Consider the following 24184-nt stretch of genomic DNA (forward strand, 5'->3'; position numbering starts at 1 on the left):
ATCCGTAGTCGAGCTTTAGTGTGAAGTGGGATAACATTAAAGCATTAAGACTATTATGTTTGTAGACTGATGATCACATCTCATGGATCATGGATAAAGAGTTATCAAGTCTTAAACATAGGTATGAATATTAGGAGTAATATTTATACCGGATTGACCCGCTATGAGAATACTATATAGAAAGTTATGCAAGGTGTCATAAGTTATTCTCATGGTGATAATAGTGTATTCCACTCTTCGACCTGAAACCACTATGGATCCTAGATGTATAGTCGAGTGCTTTATTGCTGATCCAACGTTGTCCGTAACTGGATAACCATAAAGACAGTTGATGGGTACTCCACAAAGCATGCTGAGGGACATGAGTGACCTAGATGGAATTTGCCCATCCTGCATAACAGGATAAATGTCTATGGGCCCAATATTGAACTGGACAAGGATGACACGGTCTATGCCTTGTGTTCAATATAGACATAAGGGCAAAAGGGTAATTATACACATAAGTATTATCACAGAAGGAATTGTCAGATCACATGACATTTTCGTGTCTTGGGTAGCAGTGATGTGTTGCTAGATACCGCTCACTGTTTATTATGTTAAATGCGTGATTTAATATAATTGCCAACGTCACGAAAACCTACAGGGTCACACACAAAGGACGGATTGATGAGAGATAGAGTAACTAAGGAATACCGTAAGGTACGGTGCCCTTAAGTGAGTTATAGAGCATCGTAAGGTACGATGTACTTGAGTAGAATACGAAATATGGTAAGGTACCATGAGCTTAAGTGATTTTGGGCATATTGTAAGATATGGGCCAAAATACACTTAAGTGGGCTTTTAGCTTGAAGTCCACACAAGTGGTTCTATAAATAGAACCCTTGTGCAGAAGCAAAAATTTGCGGTTGCATTCTTTTCGTTTTCTCTCACTCTCTCTCTCTCTCACTCAAAGCCTTCATTCGTACCAGCTAGCACTGAGATTGAAGGAACCCGTTCGTGTGGACTGAGTAGAGACGTTGTCATCGTTCAACGTTCGTGATCGCTTCGTGGATCTGCATCAAAGGTTTTTTGATCGTCACAAGAGATCTGCACCAAAGGTTTCAACCGTCATAAGAGGTAAATATTCTATCACTGATCATGACCATTCGTAAGGATCTCTAAAGGAGAAAATTTTAATTTCTGCTGCGTTTTGGACCGCAATTCTCCTTCATAACAAGCATTGTGTTTCACAAACTGGATCTTTATCTGACAGAGTTAAGTGTTTGATAATCTTATCAATACCAGAAACAGAGCTCTGATGTCAATTGAAGGTGGCTAGAAACACAAGAAAAGGGGTTTGAATAAGGTTTTTAAGATAAAAAATGTTTGTTCCCAAAACACTCAAAGATATAACAAGAACAAAAACAAAAGAACATAACTATTTTTATCCTAGTTCACTTTTAACTAAGTTACTCCAGTTCAGCCGCCAAGGTGATTTTTCCTTATACACAAGGACTTAATCCATTATAATCAACTTATTACAAACACACATAGACTACCCGTCAATGTCTTCTTGAGTAATTCTGACTATACTCTAGTCACTAAAGGAATACAAACTCAATCAATGAGATTACAAGAAATGTGTTTAAATGATTGCTTCTAAGAAAGCAGATTAAACAAATTTCAATACAATGAATTTATCACATTATAACAAACAAAATATCTATGTGTATTTTCTTTTCTCTAAACACAAAAATAATACCCAGTTCAGCAAAAGCGTGGTATGTAGAACGTAGAGATTTAGGTTTTTGAAAATTAGCTTCATAAGCAATTAACAACCTCTTCATTCTTCCAAGTCTCATTTATATAGGTAATGAAAAGATCCGTTTGAGGGTAGAATTATAGGCCATTTTCTATTATAAGCTATAACAATCACCAATCCTATTTTTTCATGTCTAGCTATAGGTGCAAACACTTCAAAGTAATGTAATCCAGGTTTCTGTAGAAATCGTCTTGCTACTAACCTTGCTTTGTGTTTACCAATTGATCCATCTGGCTTTAACTTCACCTTGAAAACCCATCTGTCATTGATGGCTTTCTTTTCCTTTGGAAGCTCAGTGAACTCCCAAGTCTTGTTTATTTCTATAGCCTTAAGTTATTCTTATATGACCTTCAGCCACAGTTTCTTCTTGAGATCTTCTTCAGTACTAACTAGTTCAAAGTCTACTAATATGTGTCATACCCCGATTTTGGCCCTGAATTTTTTTTCCCATCAATCGGTCATTTACATTTCCTTTCATTCCCTATCTCATTCTTCACACAATGCTTCTCTTTCTCTTCCTACCAATCTCATCATCCATGTAGCTCCACAAGCAGATTCAGAGCTTCTATGTCAATTCCTGATCAAACTCATTTCGAAGACCACGACGCTGTTCGTTTGTTTTGTTCCAACGCCCTCAAAATCTCAGCCAAAAAGGGGTTATCTTCCTGAAGGAAAACAATTACATGCCCATTTAATAAAATTTGGATTTTGTCATGTTCTTTCCTTGTTAAATCAGATTTTGAGTTGTTTATCTTAAATGTAAAGAAACTGAAGATGCAGAGAAGCGGTTTGATGGATTGCCTGTGAGAAATGTTGTGTCGTGGAATATTATGATTCGCGGTATTGTTGGATCATGCGATAATGAAAATGAATTGGATCATAAGCAGCTGTGTTTTTCTTATTTTAAAAGGATGTTGTTGGAGATGGTGGTTCCTGAGTATATAACTCTAAATGGTTTGATTTGTTCTTGTGCTCGGTTTTATGATGCTGAGATGGGAATTCAGTTGCACTATTTTACAGTGAAAGTTGGATTTGATTTGGATTGTTTTGTTGGCTGTGCTCTTGTTGATTTATATGCGAAATGTGTTTTGTTGAAAATGCTAGGAGGGTGTTTTGCGTTGCTCCTTTTAGAGATTTGGTTACGTGGAATGTGATGATTTCTTGCTACACCTTCAATTGTTTACCAGAAGAGGCTTTTAGCATGTTCAATTTGATGCGGTTGGATGTTGCGAACGGGGACGAGTTCACTTGAAGTAGCATGCTGAGTGTACTAAGTGATGTTGCTTTGGGATATTATGATTTTGGAAAACAGATCCACAATCTTGTTCTGAGACAGTCGTTTGACTCATTGTTTTAGTGGCTAGTGCATTGATCAACATGTATGCCAAAAACAAAATATAATTGATGCACGTAGAGTATTCAACGAGATGTCGATTCGAAATGTTGTGGCATGGAACACCATGGTTGGTGGATGTGGAAATCATGGTGATGGCAATGAAGTTATGATGCTCCACGGACATATAAGAAAAAACCAAAACAACATGAAAAAACAAGTAACATGTCTTGAGTTTTTCACATTCTCTATACTCTTTGTGTGAGGCTTTTTACTGTTATATCCAACATTCCAATATGCAAATGACAGTGAAGTTCAATGATAAGTTCAATGATGGAAGGTAATCAATCTTCTCTTCTTGTAATTAGATTTGAAACAAGCCTGTCTCAGTTTCTTGGTTTCTTCATTCAATTCCATGCCCGGAATTTTCTCCAACAACTTTTTCTGCTTCTCCAACGTAGCAACCTCGTTGTCCAAACCCATTTCCTGCATCAAACAAACAGCAGCAAAAAAACATTACAACAATTGACCATTCGACATCACAGATAAACAATCAATGACACATAATACTAAACTTGATTATGTTGGTCCTACACTATAATCATTGAAACAAACAACATAAGGATATGAATACACCACCTTAAGGTTGTCAATGAGTAACGTCAAACTCTTCAATTTTCTGTGAGACCAGCCCCTGTCAAATTTCTGCTTTCAAAACTTAATAAAATTCTCAATAAGTTGACAGACATATGGCAAGTGGAAGTTGGTGCCGATTCCTTTTCTAGTCTCATTTCTGTGCAAATTGAAGGGTGTAAACAACTTAACAAGGTTTTTTTTTTCCAAGTCACATGACAGGATGGTTTGGGAGTTTAGACAGTTTGAAGGTTATTGATTGCATGTCGGTGGAAGTGATTTTTGAAATCAAAGATTTTCAACCAGATGTATCTATGAAAGTCCAAACCTGCACAACAACATGACTATCAGAAGACAGACCAGCTCATTACCATGGTTCAACCACCACCAATGCACGATCTTCCTATCCTTTGTATACAAATTGCAATGACCAAAGCAACACGGAAACCTGCATTTTCACAACAGAAGCAAAAAAATCAACGGCAGAGCGTGGCATCTAAACCAATGCATCATCATAGCTACTAACATATCTGTTGCATAGAGGAAATAAAGCAAAACCTGCAGTGAAACCCACAAGGTAACCTATGCGGTTCCTGGAAAACCCAAATCAAAAGTTATACAACACAATGAGGTAGCCCAAAGGCAGCGGTACTTGCGATACTAATTCAGTAGCCGTAATGGCGCTTGACTAACCAATCTATAATAGATTGGCAATGTGAAACGAATAGTGTAATTGCCAAAATGCTGTAAAAAATACCCCTGCCATACTAAACCTAAACCGCTGCTAGCAGCTCACAAAACAGTTCACACACCGGCAAAGCATCCCAAGCAAAAATCCAAAGCATCTCATGTAGCACATATAGACGATGCACGCCGTCAAAACCAACAGTTGTTCCTACAGTAATGCACACAAAAAAAGGCAGGTTAAGCGCAAATGAAATAAAACACATTGTCATCGAATTCAGGCTGCAACAGTCAATCTACAGCATCAGGAAAATGGCAGTGTAAGGCTTTGGCGCTCAAGCGGAATACTTTGGTCATTACCTATCGAAACAGAAGCGGAATGGTGAAGTAAAAGTTGAAGTTAGCCGCTGACTTGTGTTAACATAACAACACCCTGCAACAGTCACAATCTCAGGTTACTTCAGTACAGTCTCATGAAAATCAAATGATCTCTCAGATGCAGCCATCAAACCTGCAAGATGAATAACAGCAATGGCACGTTAAAGCATAGCGCAAAAAATGGTAGATTATAACCATACAAGTAGAAGTTGATCTTGTTGTTCCCAAGCTTCAAATTCTGGTGAGATATGATTGTCGGTCGCGCTTTCAATTGAAGTAAGTCTCACCGGAATATGAGAGTTTAGAAGAAATGAATGAAGTTTGTGAGCTCTGATCACAGGCTCTACCTGTTGACACCAGAACAGGTAGTTTTTGACTCAAGCATCTCAGAAATTGCAGTAAAGCAATGATTCTGATCTAGGTTTGTAGAGATTGGAAAGAAAACTAGAAGGGCAATAGTTGATTCATCTTACTCTTCTTGAAGGAAACCAGTTCACTGGTTGCAAGATAAACCATAGTCAAGTAGAGACATTGTTGTCGTGCGCATAGCCATGACCAACAATAGTAGACAATTCCATGATGAACGAACCTGCCAAGATGGAATTACAAGTCAGAATGCCAATAGCCATCAAAAGTTACAGTAAATGGAGCATGAATTGAATGATACATGGTTCAGTTCCATAAAGCAAAAAAAAAACTGCTGCGAAATCTTGCCACAATAGAATCACAAACAGCTTACCAAAACACCCTGCCATGGACACTTCCTTATAAGTCCCTGCTCACTTCAAGCAACCGCAGTTGATGCCAATTCAACATACCACTCACTCTTCTTTTTGAGAAAGCCCTGTAGAAAGTCAAAACATTGGTGAAAGCTAAATATGTTCTGCTACAAAAGTGTAGAAACTCATTAGAATTCAAAAGAATTGATTCATTTATGTGGCTCACCTCAAGCCAAACAAAATCCCAAAAAACCTGTTGAACCATACATGTAACTGTTTGCAGCTAGTCTATGCATTAAAACCATTAACAATCACTCTTCAAAATATCCATTATCCCAAGTCAAACCAAGCTCACCATTTTTTACTGCGGTAAAAAGGGACACATTAATCAGTCAATTTGCAAAACCTAAAGTGCAAAACCATTAACCAACAGTAAGAGGGCAAAGTCCAAAAAACATCCCAAATTGGTATGAGGTCAAAGCAGAGAAGAAAGTTTATGAAGGATACCTTTTCTTGAATCTAACATGGATAGGGTAATTCTGTGTCTGAGCATCCAAAGTGCTTTGCAGAAACACTCCTTTTGAACAGCAAAGACCCCATTGGAAACCTTAATTCACAGAATATAAAAGGAGAATGAATCAATGAAGGAAGAGAACCTAGAGGCGGAAAAGAGACCAAAGAAAACCCTAATCCAAGAAGAGGAAAGCAACAGAGACCTAGAGGCGAAAATCTGAGGAAGAAAAAAACCTAAAACCCCAGAACCGTTTACCTGGAGGCCGGCGTCTATACGCCCTTCACCGCCACCACCACGACACTTTGTAAGTACTTCTCCTTCTTTCCTTTTATCCATCTCATGTGCTTATTGATGAAATGTTGTGAGAGTTGGGAGGGATTGATTCGCTGAGCTTAAGGTCGAGTGCGAGAGAGATTCGTTGAGAAATTGAAAGAAGCGTGAGGTGAGGAATGTTTGAATGATGGAGATTGAGAGATGAAGGTTGCGTTTTGTGAGTTGGGAGAGAAGAAGACGAGTCTCTGTTTTCTTTTATTTTCATTTCTTTGTTTTCATTTCTTTTTTTTAATTTAATTTTTTAATCAAATTTGTTTTGTTTAACAGAGATAAAAGATAATAATAAACAAAAACATAAAAAAGGTTTTATATGCTAGTTTTGTTCTTAATCTTTTTTTTATTTATTTTTTCATTCCGGTTTATATATTTAAGGTAGTACTTCAGTAGCATATAACCTTGAGTGGTCTGGTGGAGAAGGGCAGTGTGTATGTTCTTGAGTGGGGTGGGTTCAATACTCATGTGTGACCTTTTTTTTGGCATTTTATTTCTTTTAGCTATATTATTTTTTCTTTTAGCATTTTAGTTTCTTTTTATGTTTATGCCTTTATTACACTCATATGTTCATTTTGTTAATAATGTAAAGTTGTTGCATTTTAATTCAAAACCATTTTAAAACTATAAAAATCATGTTTTTCTCGATTTAATATCGAGCCCATTTTTTACACCCTTGTAAGTCGATTGCTTTTTAAGCATCGCCATCGACCTCACATAGCTTACTCTTGGGCTTTCTTACAATGAGCTGGTTCCTTTGCACTTACACTCATACATTGTTTAATGCTTTATTATTTCATTCTTTGATTATTTGATTCGATTATATACTTGTTTATATCTTACTTGTTTGATTAACTGTGGCCTACTTGTATGGTGTTTGAGGCATATATTTATATTGCTTGATTGCCATGTCAACCCCCATTCATAACAAATGTATCCCTCTCCCATTGAAATGTATAATATTCTTTCATTCTTTATTCATCTGTTAATACAAGAAATAAAATGAACACCCGATAACCATTTCAAAACAAGACCAAAACCTCGATCCAACGTCGAGTAATCATTTTTCAAAACCTAACAGAACCAGCACGTATTCATCCACCCTTTTGTAAGTCGATTGCTTTATGCATCGCCATCAACCTTGTAAGTCGATTGCTTTGTGCATCGCCATCAACCTTGTAAGTCGATTGCTTCATGCATCGCCATCTACCCTTATCCCTAACCCTTCTCCCTGCTCCTTGCTCCACTCGTCAACTCTTGTTCCGATTAAGTAGCACCCATTAGATAGAACCTTTTGTATGATAACATAGGTAGGATTCCCATATCCTTTGCATGCTAACATTAGGTAGATATTCCCATTTGTAAATCCAAACACTTAAGTACACATTGCATGACAACTTTAGGGCAGAGCTTCCCCCACTTCTAGACCTTTCCGAGCGTCTCCGATCCTGTGGCATGTAGTTCGTCCTATTGCAAGGAGGTAACTGCCTAAGACTCGATTCAGCGAGCTGCGACACCTACTGCTAGGGCGTGAACACATTGCCCACTCTCTTTTGACACAACTGGTGTCCTCCTTCTCTAAGTCCATATTCAGATGGCAACCCCTATAAAGGGGAACTACGTCGCCCTGATTCTCATACCAGATGAGGTACGTAGGCAGGAGACCGTGCGAGGTCTCTCTGGGCGCCCTTTTTCTTTTTCAACCTTTGTGTCTCAACCCCCTTGTGTGTGTTGTTGTGTGCTTGGAAGCTGATGTAAGTCCATCGAGTGGCATTCGGGTTCCAGTGTGTGTGTGTTTTGGTTCGGATGCCGATGTAAGTCCAGTGATTGGCGTTCGGGCTCCACGTTTGCCTTTTTGTGTGTGTTTTGGTTCGGATGCTGATGTAAGTCCAGTGATTGGCATTCAGGCTCCACGTTTGCCTTTGCCTGTGTCTGTTTTGTTTGCGTGTCAGCCGAACTACGGCAACTCTGATTCTCATGTTCAGATGAGATACGTAGGCACAAGATGCGATGTCTTGCCGAGTTTGACTAACAACTAACAACTAATCCTTGTTTGCTTTCGCCCTCGTTGCGATCCTTTCTCTCGCCCTCGTTGCGATCGAGACTTTACCTTTCTCTTGCCCTAGTTGCAATCGAGACCCTTATTCCCGTAGTTAGCTGAACTACGTTTTGCTCTGATTCTCATTCTCGATGAGATACGTAGGCATAAGACGCGATGTCTTAGCGAGCACACTCCTCCTTCACCCATAGGTAGCCGAGCTACGAAGACTCTGATTCTCATTCCAGATGAGATACGTATGCAATGGATGCGACATCCGTGCGAGTCATTTTTCTTTTGACCCTTTTAGTAAATAGTACATTAGATAAACATACACCCTTTAGACAAGAAACAAACAAGAGTGGATCCCGTTGAGTACTACGGATGCGTAGGGGTGCTAATACCTTCCCTTCGCATAATCGACTCCCGAACCCAAGATTTGGTTGCGAGACCTTGTCTTTTCCTTTCCTTTCTCCAGGTTTACTTCGAGCGTTTCCTTTCCCTCCTTTGGGATAAATAACGCACGGTGGCGACTCTTCTGTCATTTCTTTTCTCGCCGGTTGTTTTTTCGCACCTCTGTATTTTTCGGGCTGCGACAGCTGGCGACTATGCTGGGGACTTTATTTTCCCTAAGCGAGTCCCTCCTAGCTTTTGTAGGTTTCTTGTTTGTTGAGTGTTTATTCTTTTGTACAGTTATTTATTTTCAGCATTTACCTGCTTTACCTTATTGCATTCATGTACATATGCTTGCTGTATCTGTGGGTTGTTTGTTTGTTGGGTTGGGACTGTTCTACGAGAGATAAGCCCACTACCCAGGCTTGAGTGTACACATAGGTGTTAGAGTGGATAGTCATGAGGCTTGCGTGGTATGTTGCTACGTTAAGTCGTTCATGAGACCCACATTCCAGACGAGGTTTCTTTTGGATATATTCTGTCCTATGGGTGTTCCATAACGACAGATATTCCTCTAGAAATCGTCGACTCTGGTGACCATTTCCCGAGAACTCAGTCGAGGCCTCTCCTCCGAGACGTGATTATGTTAGCTCTGGTGGGCGCATTCTCGCTGCTCAATCCGAGGACCCCGAGACTGGGAACTTGCTTTAGGATGTCCTGTTGAGGGGAGTCAGCAAAGGTCTTTTATCCCGTAATAATGCCAAACCTTCAGTGGTAAACGTATTATTCTCGACTGAAGGGCTGAAGCTGACAAACTTCTGTTCTTAGAACCTACCAGTGAGGGGCGGGCTAAATTCAGGAAACCTTAACCTCCAACCAACCCAGTTTTCTGGAGCAAAGTTTTGGTTTTGTATTATATTCCTCAGTGGGTTTCTTTTCAGACAGTGCAACCCGACAGATGTTCAAGCGGATACAGCAGTCCTGGTTTCCATGTCACTGCATTGCATCACATCATTTTGCATTCATATCATTTAACACATGTTTATCCATTTCTAGGGGGTTTACATCTTCTTCTTGATTCCGGTCGGGGTTTTCTGTTTCTCCTGAGATGGATATTGGCAGAAAGAGACAAGTCGCTTACAAGTTTCCAGTGGTTTGTTTGGAGCTTATTCAACAACTGATGAAGTCAATGGATCACGATTCTCTAGAAGGATTCCGGAAGGATTACGGTTTGATTCTAAGCTTCGTCACGGTTCTCTCCAAAGATCAGCACGATGCTCTCTTTACACTGCTGCAGTTCTATGACCCTCCATTGAGGTGTTTCACTTTCCCGGATTATATTTTGGTCCCTACTTTGGAGGAGATTGCCAGTTTTCTTAGGGTTCCTATCAAGTCACAGTTGTTGTTCTATAGTTCTGAGTTTCTGCCCGATCTCAGCATGGTTGCTTCGGCCACATATTTGGGGAAATCAGTATTGAAGGCTAATATGTGTCAGAAGGGAGAAGTCAGTGGTTTTCATTTGAGTTTCTTACTAGGAGAAGCAAAGAAGAAACTTGAAGATGGTGATCAGAGGGGTTTCAATGTTGTGTTGGCTCTTTGTGTGTATGGGATTGTCTTGTTCCCTAATGTTGCCAAATTTGTGGACATGGACGCAATACGCCTTTTTGTGTTGGGAAATCCGGTGCCGACCTTGCTAGGAGATTTCTTTCATTCGGTGCATCACAGGAATGAGAATAGAAAAGGAGGATTGTTGAATTGTTGTGCGCCTTTGTTTTATAAATGGTTCAGTTCTCACCTACCCAAATCAGGAGCGTTCGTTGATGTCGAGGACTCGTTGAGTTGGTCGAAGAGATTGATGGGGTTGAGAGCTGAAGATATTTCTTGGTGGTCTGACCGGAGCTTGCTTCGGGCGGATATTATTCACAGTTGTGGGAACTTCCCAAATGTACCGTTGGTAGGAAGAAGAGGAGGAATCAACTATAATCCTTATCTAGCAGTCAGACAGTTTGGATATGCTTTAAGAACTCCGCCTTTGGAAAAGGATGTGGAAGAATCTCTGTTTTTCCATTCTTCACCTGATTTGACTGTATCCCGTAAGGTTGCTGAGGCCTGGCTCAAGGTGATCAAGAGAGGAAGAGCTGTGCTTGGAAAAGAAGATTGTAGGACTTATCCTCAGTATGAAGAGTGGCTTCAAGGAAGAGTTGAAGAGTTTGGTCTGCCGTTTCCTATTGAAAAACCTTTGTATCCGCCTACTCCTGAGCAGTCAACAATGGTGAGCCGGGAGGAGTATGACAAATTGAAGAATGCCATGGAGGAACTTCAAACCGAGAACTCAGAGTTAAGTGCGAAGTTGCAAGAGTATATGCGTCAATTCCATGAGGCAGAATATCAGAAGGGGGAAGCCGTCAGATTGCAAGGGGAAGCAGAAGGGAAATTAGCTGTGGAGGTGGACTTCTTCAGGAAGACAGACAAGGCCTTGGGATCATCCAGTTCTGAGTTAAGGCGAGTCAAGCAACAGTTAGTGGATGCGCATGGTAAATTAGCTGGGTGGCAAGAGCGATGGGATGCATTTTCAACTTCTCGGAAGGCAAAGGAGGAAGAGATGGTGGCCGAACTGACTGGTCAGATGGAGAAATTGAGGATTTCGCTGAAGGAGAAGAACCATGAGCTTCTGTGTGCCCGCTCTACCAATGGTTACGTCACCGATCAACTCATTGAGGCTCGAGGACAGATTGAAGAGCTCAAGGTGTTGGCAGGTTTGAAGAAATCCAGACTTGAAGAGGTATTCGGAGAAGATGATGGGAATTACTACAGAGAGCACATCAACGAACTGGATGGGATCATTCACAAGAGGAATCTACTTATCCGGCGTTTGACAGAATCTCCAGATCATCCCGACACGATAGCATTACTGGCTGAAGTGAGGAGCAGTCCTTATGGTTTGTACACAGGAGGCTGAGTCCTAATTCTTGTTCCTCCCTTTACTTTTGCTTTATTGCTGTGTAATGATGATCCACAGGCTTGTTGTGGAAATCCTCTTTTGATGTACTATCGGCTAAGGCCATTCTCTTTGATTTTATCTATATGAAGACCTTCTCTCTATTGTATCTTGATCTCCGAAGTTTATGGCTCGATTTTCTCGTGAGACTGGAATCAAGGGGGTAGAATACCTTTTTGAAGTGATAAACATGTCATTGCATTAACATTTCATTTTTGCATATTCTTGCATAACAGGTGTCGCCGCGGTGTTCTCATATTATTTGGTGTTCCATCAGCAGGATAGCCGATTCAGGAATTCACCGGTACGGTACCCGCAGAAACCAGCAAAGAGCAATGGAGAATCTACAAGCAGAGCTCACAGAGATGAGGGTCCGCATGAACCAGTTCATGGACGTGGTCCAGGGAGTAGCGCAGGGACAGCAATAGATTAGACAAATGATACAAAGGAATCCTGCAACTACTCAACCAGAGGTCGTGACTGATCCTCCAATTGGAGAGGTTAATGGGCCGACGCCTATCCCAATCCCACATAACAACCCCGATCAACAACCTATTCACGATGATCAAGATGATCAGTTCCTGCTGCCAGAAGACTTTGGCATGGGCCATGGCATGGATCCCATGTTCAGGAGACTAGAGGAGAGGCTGAAGGCGGTAGAAGGACAAAATCCCCTGGGGGTAGATGTTTCTGACTTAGGATTGGTCCCAGGCGTGAGGGTCCCACCAAAGTTCAAAGTCCCAATCTTCGACAAGTACAATGGTAGCTCTTGCCCGAAGACCCATGTGCAAGCCTACTTTCGAAAGATGGTTGCATATTCTGATGACGAGAAGCTACTTATGTACTTCTTCCAGGACAGCCTAGCTAGGGCATCCCTGGATTGGTACATGAGGTTGGATAGAGCCCATATCCGTTGCTGGAGGGATTTGGCGGAAGCTTTTGTGAAGCAATACCAGTATAATGCAGACATGGCCCCAGATAGAACTCAACTCCAGAACCTGTCTCTCAAAAGCAATAAGTGCTTCAGAGAATACGCTCAACGCTGGAGGGAGACAGCTTCCCGTGTTCAACCTCCCATGTTGGAAAAGGAAATGGCCAACATGTTCATGAATACGTTGCCTGGACCTTATCTGGAGCGTCTGGTGGGTTGCAATGCCTCCAACTTCGCTGATGTGGTCGCTACCGGAGAGAGGGTAGAGAATTACCTGAAGACCTACAAGAGCCACAATGGAGGTGGATCTTCATCTGGGGTAAAGAAGCCATTTATGGGAGGACAGAAGCAGAGGGAAGGGGGTGTGAATTCTGCGTCTTCATATCAAAACAGGAGGAATAATTTTCAAAACTATCATCAGCAACCGTATGTTGCGGCTGTGACTATTCCGGCTGCAGCACCACTACAACAACAACAGCAACCACAACGTCAGCAAGCTCAGTATCAACAACAACAACCAGGTAACAGACCCACCTATCAACAGAGGCAGAGGATGATGGACCGACGTTTCGACACTCTTCCAATGTCGTGCGCTCAACTGCTTGCCAATCTTCAACAGCTACAACTGGTGCAGCTACGCACTCTGGCCCCTCCTGTTGGTAGACTTCCGGTGGGTTACGATGCCAACGCTAGGTGTAGCTTCCACTCTGGGGCACCTGGCCACAATATTGAGAACTGCAAAGCTTTTAAGCACGTAGTTCAGGACCTTATTGATTCAAAGGCTATCAGCCTTGCACCGGCTCCTAATGTTGTCAACAATCCCATGCCACAGCATGGTGGTACAAACGTTAATATGCTGGAGGGAGAAGCCAAGTCTGTTAAGGATGTGTTGAAGTTGAAGACCCCGTTATGGGAAATTAAGGAATGCTTGTTGAAGGCCGATGTTTTCCCCGGTTGTGGGAAAGGTTGTTTGGATTGCGCTATACAGGGTAAGGATTGCTTGAAGCTGCAGTAGGGTATCCAGGTTTTGCTTGACAATGGTACCCTCCAAGTTGAAGACTTGTCTGTCAAAGAATTTGCTGAAGGGGTAGTTGAAGAGGTGTTTGAAGACGCTGTTGAAGAATTCACAGATGTTGTTCCTGCTGATTGTGTATTTCCCATTGATGTATTTAATTTTCCAAATGTTGTTGATGATATACCAAACAATGTGCCTGATTTTGATGTAACTGAACTTGATTCCGATGTTCCGGATGTTTTTGTTTCAATGAATGAGGTTCCCGAGTATGACTATGATGTCGCTACTATCACCATCTTTTACCCGACTAATCAGATCAGTGTGCCAGAAGCACAACCAGTGCCACCAGTGCGACCGACCGCTATGACAATCACAACCCCTGGTCCTTTACCTTTCACAAGCGATAGGGCCATTCCATGGCATTATGGGGGGAATGTATACACACACGATCATGGGGTGGAACAACCATTGAAGGTAGAAGAGGGTCAGAAGTCTGAACTCGAAGCTGAAGGTCCTGCAGTGGACAATGTTGGTGGAATCGGGCGATTCACCAGGAGTGGCAGACTATTCTCGCCACCCGTTACCCAAAATAATAGTGCTGATGCCGCGGCTAAGGCCAAAGGCAAACAAGTTGTGAATGAGGGTACCTCTGCACCCCAGGCTGGCTCAGATCCTACTTTCTCGAATGATGTGGACGAGCTTTTAAGAATTATAAAGAAAAGCGACTACAAAGTAGTCGATCAGTTGATTCAGACGCCGTCTAAGATATCCATTCTCTCACTCCTGTTGTGTTCAGAGGCACATAGGGAGGCACTTCTGAAGGTCCTTAATGCTGCATATGTGCCTCAGGAGATCTCAGTAAACCAGCTAGAAGGGATCATTGCAAATGTTCATGCGAGCAATGGGTTGGGCTTTACTGATTCTGACTTAACACCAACTGGACGCAACCATAACAAGGCTTTGCATATCTCAATGGAATGCAAAGACACCGTGTTATCTCATGTTCTGGTGGATACAGGTTCCTCTCTCAATGTGCTACCCAAGAGAGCCCTGTCAAGGTTGGAAGTAAAAGGTTTGATCTTGAAACCTTCCGATCTCATGGTGAGAGCCTTCGATGGTTCTAAGAGGTCGGTGTTTGGAGAGGTAGAATTGCCAATTCAGATTGGATCACAAACCTTCAACACCGTTTTCTATGTGATGGATATCAGTCCCTCGTATAGTTTCCTTCTGGGTCGTCCTTGGATCCACAATGCTGGGGCAGTCTCCTCAACACTGCATCAGAAGATCAAGTTCCCAGTCAATGAAAGAATTATCACCGTCTGTGGTGAGGAGGACATCCTAGTCAGTAACCTGGCTACATTCAAGTATGTAGAGGTAGAAGGTGAAATTCATGAGACTCTCTGTCAGGCCTTCGAGTCAATTCAGATCAAGGATGCAGCTCCGGTGGAAGGGGTTAAAGCAGGAGCCCCTATCTCATCCTTCAAGCAGGCGCAGGCTTTGGTGGATTCAGGTATTGCTCCCGGTTGGGGGCGTCTGTTGGAGTTACCGATGAAAGATGACAAGTTTGGGATTGGGTATCAACCAGCGCTGACTTCTACAACTTCAGCACTTCAGACTCGTCAGGGGCCGATTACTTTCTCCAGTGCTGGCGTCATCCAATATGGCCAGATCTCTGCAATCAACGATGAAGATGGGGATAGTGATTGCGACATCGACAACTGGGTGCGTCCGAGGATCCCGGGTGAAGTCATTAACAATTGGTCTTCCGAGGAAATTGTCCAAGTCACTCTTCTAGAGGAGTAATTCTTCTTTGTGTATTCATGCATGTCCAAGTCTTACGTTCCGCCCAGGGCGTAATGACTCATTGTAGGGCTCATCTATGTGAATACCTGCATTGTTTATCATAAATGAAGGACGTCTTTTGCATTCAAAATCTTGTTCACTGTTTTTCTATTTTTACAGTTTTCCAAAATTTCAAAAGAATAAAAATATTTGGCAATGTTTTGTTTAGTTTTCACTCACTATTCACACTCATAAGCACATACCATCACTCATGCAGATGCACATCACCGGATCCTATTGATAACGATTCTGCTATGGCTCGCTTCGACTTCGAAAATCCAATCTTCCAAGCTGAAGAAGAGGGTGATGAAGACTGTGAACTTCCTGAAGAACTTGCGAGGCTGTTAAAACAGGAGGAAAGGGTCATTCAACCGCATCAAGAGTCTACTGAAGTGATTAATCTTGGCACCGAGGACGCCAAGAAAGAAATCAAGATAGGGGCTGCTTTGGAAGATGATGTGAAGAAGGGGTTGATTGAACTATTGCAAGAGTATGTTGACGTCTTCGCTTGGTCTTATCAGGATATGCCAGGGCTTGACACAGACATTGTGGTACACCGTTTGCCTCTCAAAGAAGGTTGTCCTCCGGTCAAGCAGAAGCTCAGAAGAACAAGACCAGAGATGGCTGTCAAGATAAAGGAAGAAGTGCAAAAACAGTTGGATGCAGGGTTTCTAGCGGTCACAAATTATCCGCCATGGGTCGCAAACATCGTTCCAGTACCTAAGAAGGATGGAAAGGTACGGATGTGTGTCGACTACCGGGATCTGAACAGAGCTAGCCCTAAAGATGATTTCCCATTACCTCACATCGACGTTTTGGTGGATAACACAGCTCAGTTCTCGGTATTCTCCTTCATGGATGGCTTTTCTGGCTATAACCAAATCAAGATGGCACCAGAAGACATGGAGAAGACAACCTTCATAACCCCATGGGGCACCTTTTGCTACAAGGTGATGCCGTTTGGTCTGAAAAACGCTGGGGCAACATATCAACGAGCTATGGTGACTCTATTCCATGATATGATTCATCATGAAATCGAGGTTTATGTGGACGATATGATTGCCAAATCTCAGACAGAAGAAGAACATCTGGTGAATCTGCAGAAACTGTTTGAGCGTTTGAGGAAATTCAAATTGAGACTTAATCCGAACAAGTGCACTTTCGGAGTAAGATCTGGAAAATTGCTGGGTTTTATTGTTAGTGGAAAAGGGATTGAGGTGGATCCTGACAAAGTGAAAGCAATACAGGAAATGCCTGAGCCAAGAACAGAGAAGCAAGTCCGTGGCTTCTTAGGGAGGTTGAACTACATTGCAAGGTTCATCTCTCATCTAACAGCCACGTGTGAGCCAATTTTCAAATTGTTGAGGAAAGATCAGGCTATCAGGTGGAATGACGATTGTCAAAGGGCTTTTGAAAAGATAAATGAGTATTTGCAGAATCCTCCTATCCTCATGCCTCCAGTCCCAGGGAGACTGCTGATTATGTACTTGACAGTACTTGACAATTCCATGGGTTGTGTTCTCGGTCAACACGACGAGACAGGTAGGAAAGAACATGCCATCTACTACTTGAGTAAGAAATTCACAGACTGCGAGTCGAGATACTCAATGCTTGAAAAGACATGTTGTGCACTTGCATGGGCTGCTAAGCGATTGAGACAATACATGCTGACTCACACAACCTTACTGATCTCCAAGATGGATCCAGTCAAGTATATATTCGAGAAGCCAGCTCTCACCGGAAGGGTTGCTCGTTGGCAAATGGTACTGACAGAGTATGATATCCAGTATACATCCCAGAAAGCCATCAAGGGGAGTATTCTGTCAGACTATCTTGCTCAACAACCGATTGAAGATTACGAGCCGATGAAGTTTGATTTTCCAGATGAAGATATCATGTTCCTCAAGATGAAAGACTGTGAAGAGCCAGTTGTTGAGGAGGGACCTGATCCAAACGAAAAGTGGACTTTGTTGTTTGATGGGGCTGTCAATGCTAGAGGAAGTGGAATTGGCGCTGTCATTACTACTCCAAAAGGTGCCCACATGCCTTTCACCGCTCGTTTGACTTTTGAGTGCACAAATAATGAAGCTGAGTACGAGGCCTGTATCTTGGGAATTGAGCAAGCCATTGATATGAGAATCAAGACTCTGGACATCTTCGGAGATTCAGCTCTAGTGATCAATCAAGTGAATGGTGATTGGAATACCCTCCAGCCTACTCTGGTCCCCTACAGAGACTACACGAGAAGACTGTTGACTTTCTTCACAACAGTAAAGCTGTATCATATACCTCGTGATGAGAACCAGATGGCAGATGCTCTTGCTACTCTATCCTCCATGATCAAGGTGGTTCGGTGGAACCATGCTCCCAGGATCGATGTAATGCGCCTTGACAAGGCCGCGTATGTGTTTGCTGCTGAACTGGTAGTTGATGATAAGCCCTGGTATCACGACATCAAATGCTTTCTGAAGAATCAAGAGTACCCTGCAGGGGCATCCAACAATGACAGAAAGACTTTAAGAAGATTGGCAGGCAGTTTCTTCTTGAACAAAGACGATGTGCTGTATAAGAGGAACTTCGACATGGTTTTGCTCAGATGCGTGGATAGACACGAGGCGGACATGTTAATGCAGGAAGTTCATGAAGGGTCCTTCGGTACTCATGCCGGCGGACATGCAATGGCTAAGAAATTGTTGAGGGCGGGTTATTATTGGATGACCATGGAATCAGATTGTTTCAAGTATGCTCGGAAGTGCCATAAATGCCAGATTTATGCTGATAAGGTGCATGTACCGCCGAATCCTCTGAATGTGATGTCTTCGCCGTGGCCGTTTGCAATGTGGGGCATTGACATGATTGGAAAGATTGAGCCGACTGCTTCCAATGGGCATCGCTTCATCCTTGTTGCCATCGACTATTTCACCAAGTGGGTCGAAGCAGCATCGTTCGCGAATGTCACCAGACATGTGGTTGCCCGTTTCATTAAGAAGGAAATCATTTGTCGCTATGGGATTCCCGAGAGAATCATTACTGATAATGGTTCCAATCTCAATAACAAAATGATGAAGGAGTTGTGCCAGAACTTCAACATTCAGCATCACAATTCTTCCCCTTACCGTCCTAAGATGAATGGTGCTGTTGAGGCAGCGAATAAGAACATAAAGAAGATTGTGCAGAAGATGGTCGTTACGTACAAAGATTGGCATGAGATGCTACCCTTCGCCTTGCATGGGTACCGCACTTCAGTACGTACATCGACTGGGGCAACCCCTTACTCCCTTGTGTATGGTATGGAAGCAGTTCTACCTGTTGAAGTGGAGATTCCTTCTCTAAGAGTCCTGTTGGATGTCAAGCTAGATGAAGCTGAATGGATTCTGACAAGGTTCAATGAGTTGAGTCTTATCGAAGAGAAGCGGATGGCAGCCATTTGTCATGGGCAGTTGTATCAGAGTCGGATGAAGAGAGCCTTTGACCAGAAAGTGCGTCCTCGATGTTTCCAAGTTGGAGATTTAGTGTTGAGAAGGATCCTTCCTCCTCAAACAGATCACAGGGGCAAGTGGACTCCTAACTATGAGGGACCGTATATCGTCACCAAAGTTTTTGATGGTGGGGCCTTAATGCTTGCAACGATGGATGGTGAAGACTTCACTTCCCCGGTAAACTCAGACGCAGTTAAAAAATACTTCGCATAAAATAGACCCGCTGGACGGTAAAAAGAGCAGTCCAGGCAAAAATGGGCATCCCGACGAACCAAGAAAATGAAATGGTTCGGGCAAAAATTAGGGATTTAAAAGTGAAAAGATCGTACACCCGGTAAGTTGAAAACCTGAAAAGGCAACTTAGGCAAAAATGGGTATCCCGGTGGATTGAAAACCCGAAAGGGCGATCCAGGCAAAAGTTAGGGATTAAGCGAATGATTGCGTTCTGAGTAGTTCTGAATCTCATCTCATGTCGATGACTGGAAACTTTCAAAGGGTAGGAAACAGTCCAATCACTTTTTCAGAAGGCTGATCATCTGGAGGATCTTGAAGATGAGCGAGTCATAGCAGAATTGGAACCCAATAGAAATCCATTTCACATTGCCATTAGATTAATTTATATTTTATCTTTTGTGCAATTACCTCTTTCCAGGGATTGCTTCCTGATGTAAATGCCTATTCAGAGGCCATTCAATCAATAAAATCATGTGATTCAGTACATCTCTGTGTTCATTTTCATTTTACTGTTTTGTTTGCAAAAATGACGTCCGAATTTTTGATAAACATTGCATCATGAAACATAAGAGCTTTACAGGTATATGCTCAATGAACATTTAAAATTGCTTTAAATTTTAAGTGCTTTGGATCGTCTATTCAGAACAGATACCCTCGGGGCATTTCCTTAAAATCCCCTGCAGATGACCGTGAATATCTTCCCCAGTGAAGTCACCAACAGACGAATCCGGTGTCTTATCCCCGCAGAGCTGATCAGAGTGTTGGATTCTTCAATCCCCAGCAGGTTCTCACCACTGTACTCCCCAAGCGGTTGTTTCAAACTATACACTCCCTAGTAGAGTTAACAGTGCCAGACTGTATATCCCCAGCGGAGTTAACAGTGCCAGACTGTATATCCCCAGCGGAGTTGACAGTGCCAGACTGTATCTTCCCAGCAGAAGCAGCTGCTCCTCAGAGTTCGATGCCAGATCGATGTTTTCAATCCCAGATCGATGATCTCTTTCCTAGAAGCATAACCTCGGTACCGTATCGGTGTTTGCCTCCCCCTGCTGAGTCATCTCTCGTAGATTATGGTTGCCAGAACCACTATTGATTCCCCAACAACAGGTTTACAGCGCCGTTCTCTCCCCAGTCAGAGCCTCGGTATCTCGCCATTACTAGAACACCGCGCGGCCGGTCATCTTCCCACATAGTTCATTATGCTGTGCATCTCCAACAGTAGTGCCAGGGTCCAGAAGATTGTGATCATTTCCCCAACGGGATTCCTTGCTTCAGCTTGGCATTTTCCCCAGCATTTCGCATCCCTGCATGTAGAATCATATTGCATTGCATCCTCCCAAATCGCGTAGCATTTCCATTCTCATGGAGCATTACGCCATTGAAAAATTCAAACATACGCATGTAAGCATAAAACATTCTCGGCATCCCAAGTGACAAGCCAGAAGTTTGTTTCCAGTGCTCAGACTAAAGGTTGTTCATGACTTATTATCCCCAGCATGGGTCGTTGGCCCACGTGCCGCCTCAATTATCATTTTCCCTATTTCTGTCGATGCTGACGGGCATGAAATTTCCCGGTATCCAGACCGAAGTGGCATTCAGGCCAGTTTCCGATTTTCAGATCGAAGAAGTTTCCGACATTCAGGTCGATGCAACTTGTGGCATCCAGGCCAGTTCCCGGTATCCAGACCGAAGTGGCATTCAGGCCAGTTTCCGGTATCCAGACCGAAGTGGCATTCAGGCCAGTTTCCGGTATCCAGACCGAAGTGGCATTCAGGCCAGTTTCCGGTATTCAGACCGAAGTGGCATTCAGGCCAATTTTCCGGTATTCAGACCGAAGTGGCGTTCAGGCCAGTTTCCGATTTTCAGATCGAAGAAGTTTCTGACGATCAAGTCGATGCAACTCGTGGCATTCAGGCCAGTTTCCGGTATCCAGACCGAAGTGGTGTTCAGACCAGATTTCCGGTGATCAGACCAACATTGATACTCTCATATTCCGATGCTTAGTGCGGCGTTCAGGCCATGGGTATCCCTGTGTTACCATTTATTTTGGTATCCAGGTCAACTTGCTGTTTCGGTACTCAGGACGATTTTCACCATACCAGCCAGATTCTTCTTTTGAGATTGCTTCTTTGCCGATTCTGACAAGCACGGTTAATTATTTCATGGGGATTAAGGATCAAAATCCGGGTCTTCTTAGTATTTAACCATCTCCCACAATGATCATATGAAGAACGTCCTGCTTCATATTCTCTAGTTGAAGACGCTTAAATAGGGGCAACTGTCATACCCCGATTTTGGCCCTGAATTTTTTTTTCCCATCAATCGGTCATTTACATTTCCTTTCATTCCCTATCTCATTCTTCACACAATGCTTCTCTTTCTCTTCCTACCAATCTCATCATCCATGTAGCTCCACAAGCAGATTCAGAGCTTCTATGTCAATTCCTGATCAAACTCATTTCGAAGACCACGACGCTGTTCGTTTGTTTTGTTCCAACGCCCTCAAAATCTCAGCCAAAAAGGGGTTATCTTCCTGAAGGAAAACAATTACATGCCCATTTAATAAAATTTGGATTTTGTCATGTTCTTTCCTTGTTAAATCAGATTTTGAGTTGTTTATCTTAAATGTAAAGAAACTGAAGATGCAGAGAAGCGGTTTGATGGATTGCTTGTGAGAAATGTTGTATCGTGAAATATTATGATTTGCGGTATTGTTGGATCATGCGATAATGAAAATGAATTGGATCATAAGCAGCTGTGTTTTTCTTATTTTAAAAGGATGCTGTTGGAGATGGTGGTTCCTGAGTATATAACTCTAAATGGTTTGATTTGTTCTTGTGCTCGGTTTTATGATGCTGAGATGGGAATTCAGTTGCACTATTTTACAGTGAAAGTTGGATTTGATTTGGATTGTTTTGTTGGCTGTGCTCTTGTTGATTTATATGCGAAATGTGTTTTGTTGAAAATGCTAGGAGGGTGTTTTGCGTTGCTCCTTTTAGAGATTTGGTTACGTGGAATGTGATGATTTCTTGCTACACCTTCAATTGTTTACCAGAAGAGGCTTTTAGCATGTTCAATTTGATGCGGTTGGATGTTGCGAACGGGGACGAGTTCACTTGAAGTAGCATGCTGAGTGTACTAAGTGATGTTGCTTTGGGATATTATGATTTTGGAAAACAGATCCACAATCTTGTTCTGAGACAGTCGTTTGACTCATTGTTTTAGTGGCTAGTGCATTGATCAACATGTATGCCAAAAACAAAATATAATTGATGCACGTAGAGTATTCAACGAGATGTCGATTCGAAATGTTGTGGCATGGAACACCATGGTTGGTGGATGTGGAAATCATGGTGATGGCAATGAAGTTATGATGCTCCACGGACATATAAGAAAAAACCAAAACAACATGAAAAAACAAGTAACATGTCTTGAGTTTTTCACATTCTCTATACTCTTTGTGTGAGGCTTTTTACTGTTATATCCAACATTCCAATATGCAAATGACAGTGAAGTTCAATGATAAGTTCAATGATGGAAGGTAATCAATCTTCTCTTCTTGTAATTAGATTTGAAACAAGCCTGTCTCAGTTTCTTGGTTTCTTCATTCAATTCCATGCCCGGAATTTTCTCCAACAACTTTTTCTGCTTCTCCAACGTAGCAACCTCGTTGTCCAAACCCATTTCCTGCATCAAACAAACAGCAGCAAAAAAACATTACAACAATTGACCATTCGACATCACAGATAAACAATCAATGACACATAATACTAAACTTGATTATGTTGGTCCTACACTATAATCATTGAAACAAACAACATAAGGATATGAATACACCACCTTAAGGTTGTCAATGAGTAACGTCAAACTCTTCAATTTTCTGTGAGACCAGCCCCTGTCAAATTTCTGCTTTCAAAACTTAATAAAATTCTCAATAAGTTGACAGACATATGGCAAGTGGAAGTTGGTGCCGATTCCTTTTCTAGTCTCATTTCTGTGCAAATTGAAGGGTGTAAACAACTTAACAAGGTTTTTTTTTTCCAAGTCACATGACAGGATGGTTTGGGAGTTTAGACAGTTTGAAGGTTATTGATTGCATGTCGGTGGAAGTGATTTTTGAAATCAAAGATTTTCAACCAGATGTATCTATGAAAGTCCAAACCTGCACAACAACATGACTATCAGAAGACAGACCAGCTCATTACCATGGTTCAACCACCACCAATGCACGATCTTCCTATCCTTTGTATACAAATTGCAATGACCAAAGCAACACGGAAACCTGCATTTTCACAACAGAAGCAAAAAAATCAACGGCAGAGCGTGGCATCTAAACCAATGCATCATCATAGCTACTAACATATCTGTTGCATAGAGGAAATAAAGCAAAACCTGCAGTGAAACCCACAAGGTAACCTATGCGGTTCCTGGAAAACCCAAATCAAAAGCTATACAACACAATGAGGTAGCCCAAAGGCAGCGGTACTTGCGATACTAATTCAGTAGCCGTAATGGCGCTTGACTAACCAATCTATAATAGATTGGCAATGTGAAACGAATAGTGTAATTGCCAAAATGCTGTAAAAAATACCCCTGCCATACTAAACCTAAACCGCTGCTAGCAGCTCACAAAACAGTTCACACATCGGCAAAGCATCCCAAGCAAAAATCCAAAGCATCTCATGTAGCACATATAGACGATGCACGCCGTCAAAACCAACAGTTGTTCCTACAGTAATGCACACAAAAAAAGGCAGGTTAAGCGCAAATGAAATAAAACACATTGTCATCGAATTCAGGCTGCAACAGTCAATCTACAGCATCAGGAAAATGGCAGTGTAAGGCTTTGGCGCTCAAGCGGAATACTT

The 24184-nt window shown here is 42.2% G+C and overlaps 1 pseudogene; it reads left to right on the plus strand.

The window, feature by feature from the left end:
* Nucleotides 1–2284: 2284 nt before the first annotated feature.
* Nucleotides 2285–22338, plus strand: LOC127136092 (pentatricopeptide repeat-containing protein At2g46050, mitochondrial-like; annotated as a pseudogene).
* The last annotated feature ends 1846 nt before the right edge of the window (nt 22339–24184 follow it).

This window comes from Lathyrus oleraceus, chromosome 4 (assembly GCF_024323335.1).
Source record: "Lathyrus oleraceus cultivar Zhongwan6 chromosome 4, CAAS_Psat_ZW6_1.0, whole genome shotgun sequence".
NCBI classification, from domain to species: domain Eukaryota; kingdom Viridiplantae; phylum Streptophyta; class Magnoliopsida; order Fabales; family Fabaceae; genus Lathyrus; species Lathyrus oleraceus.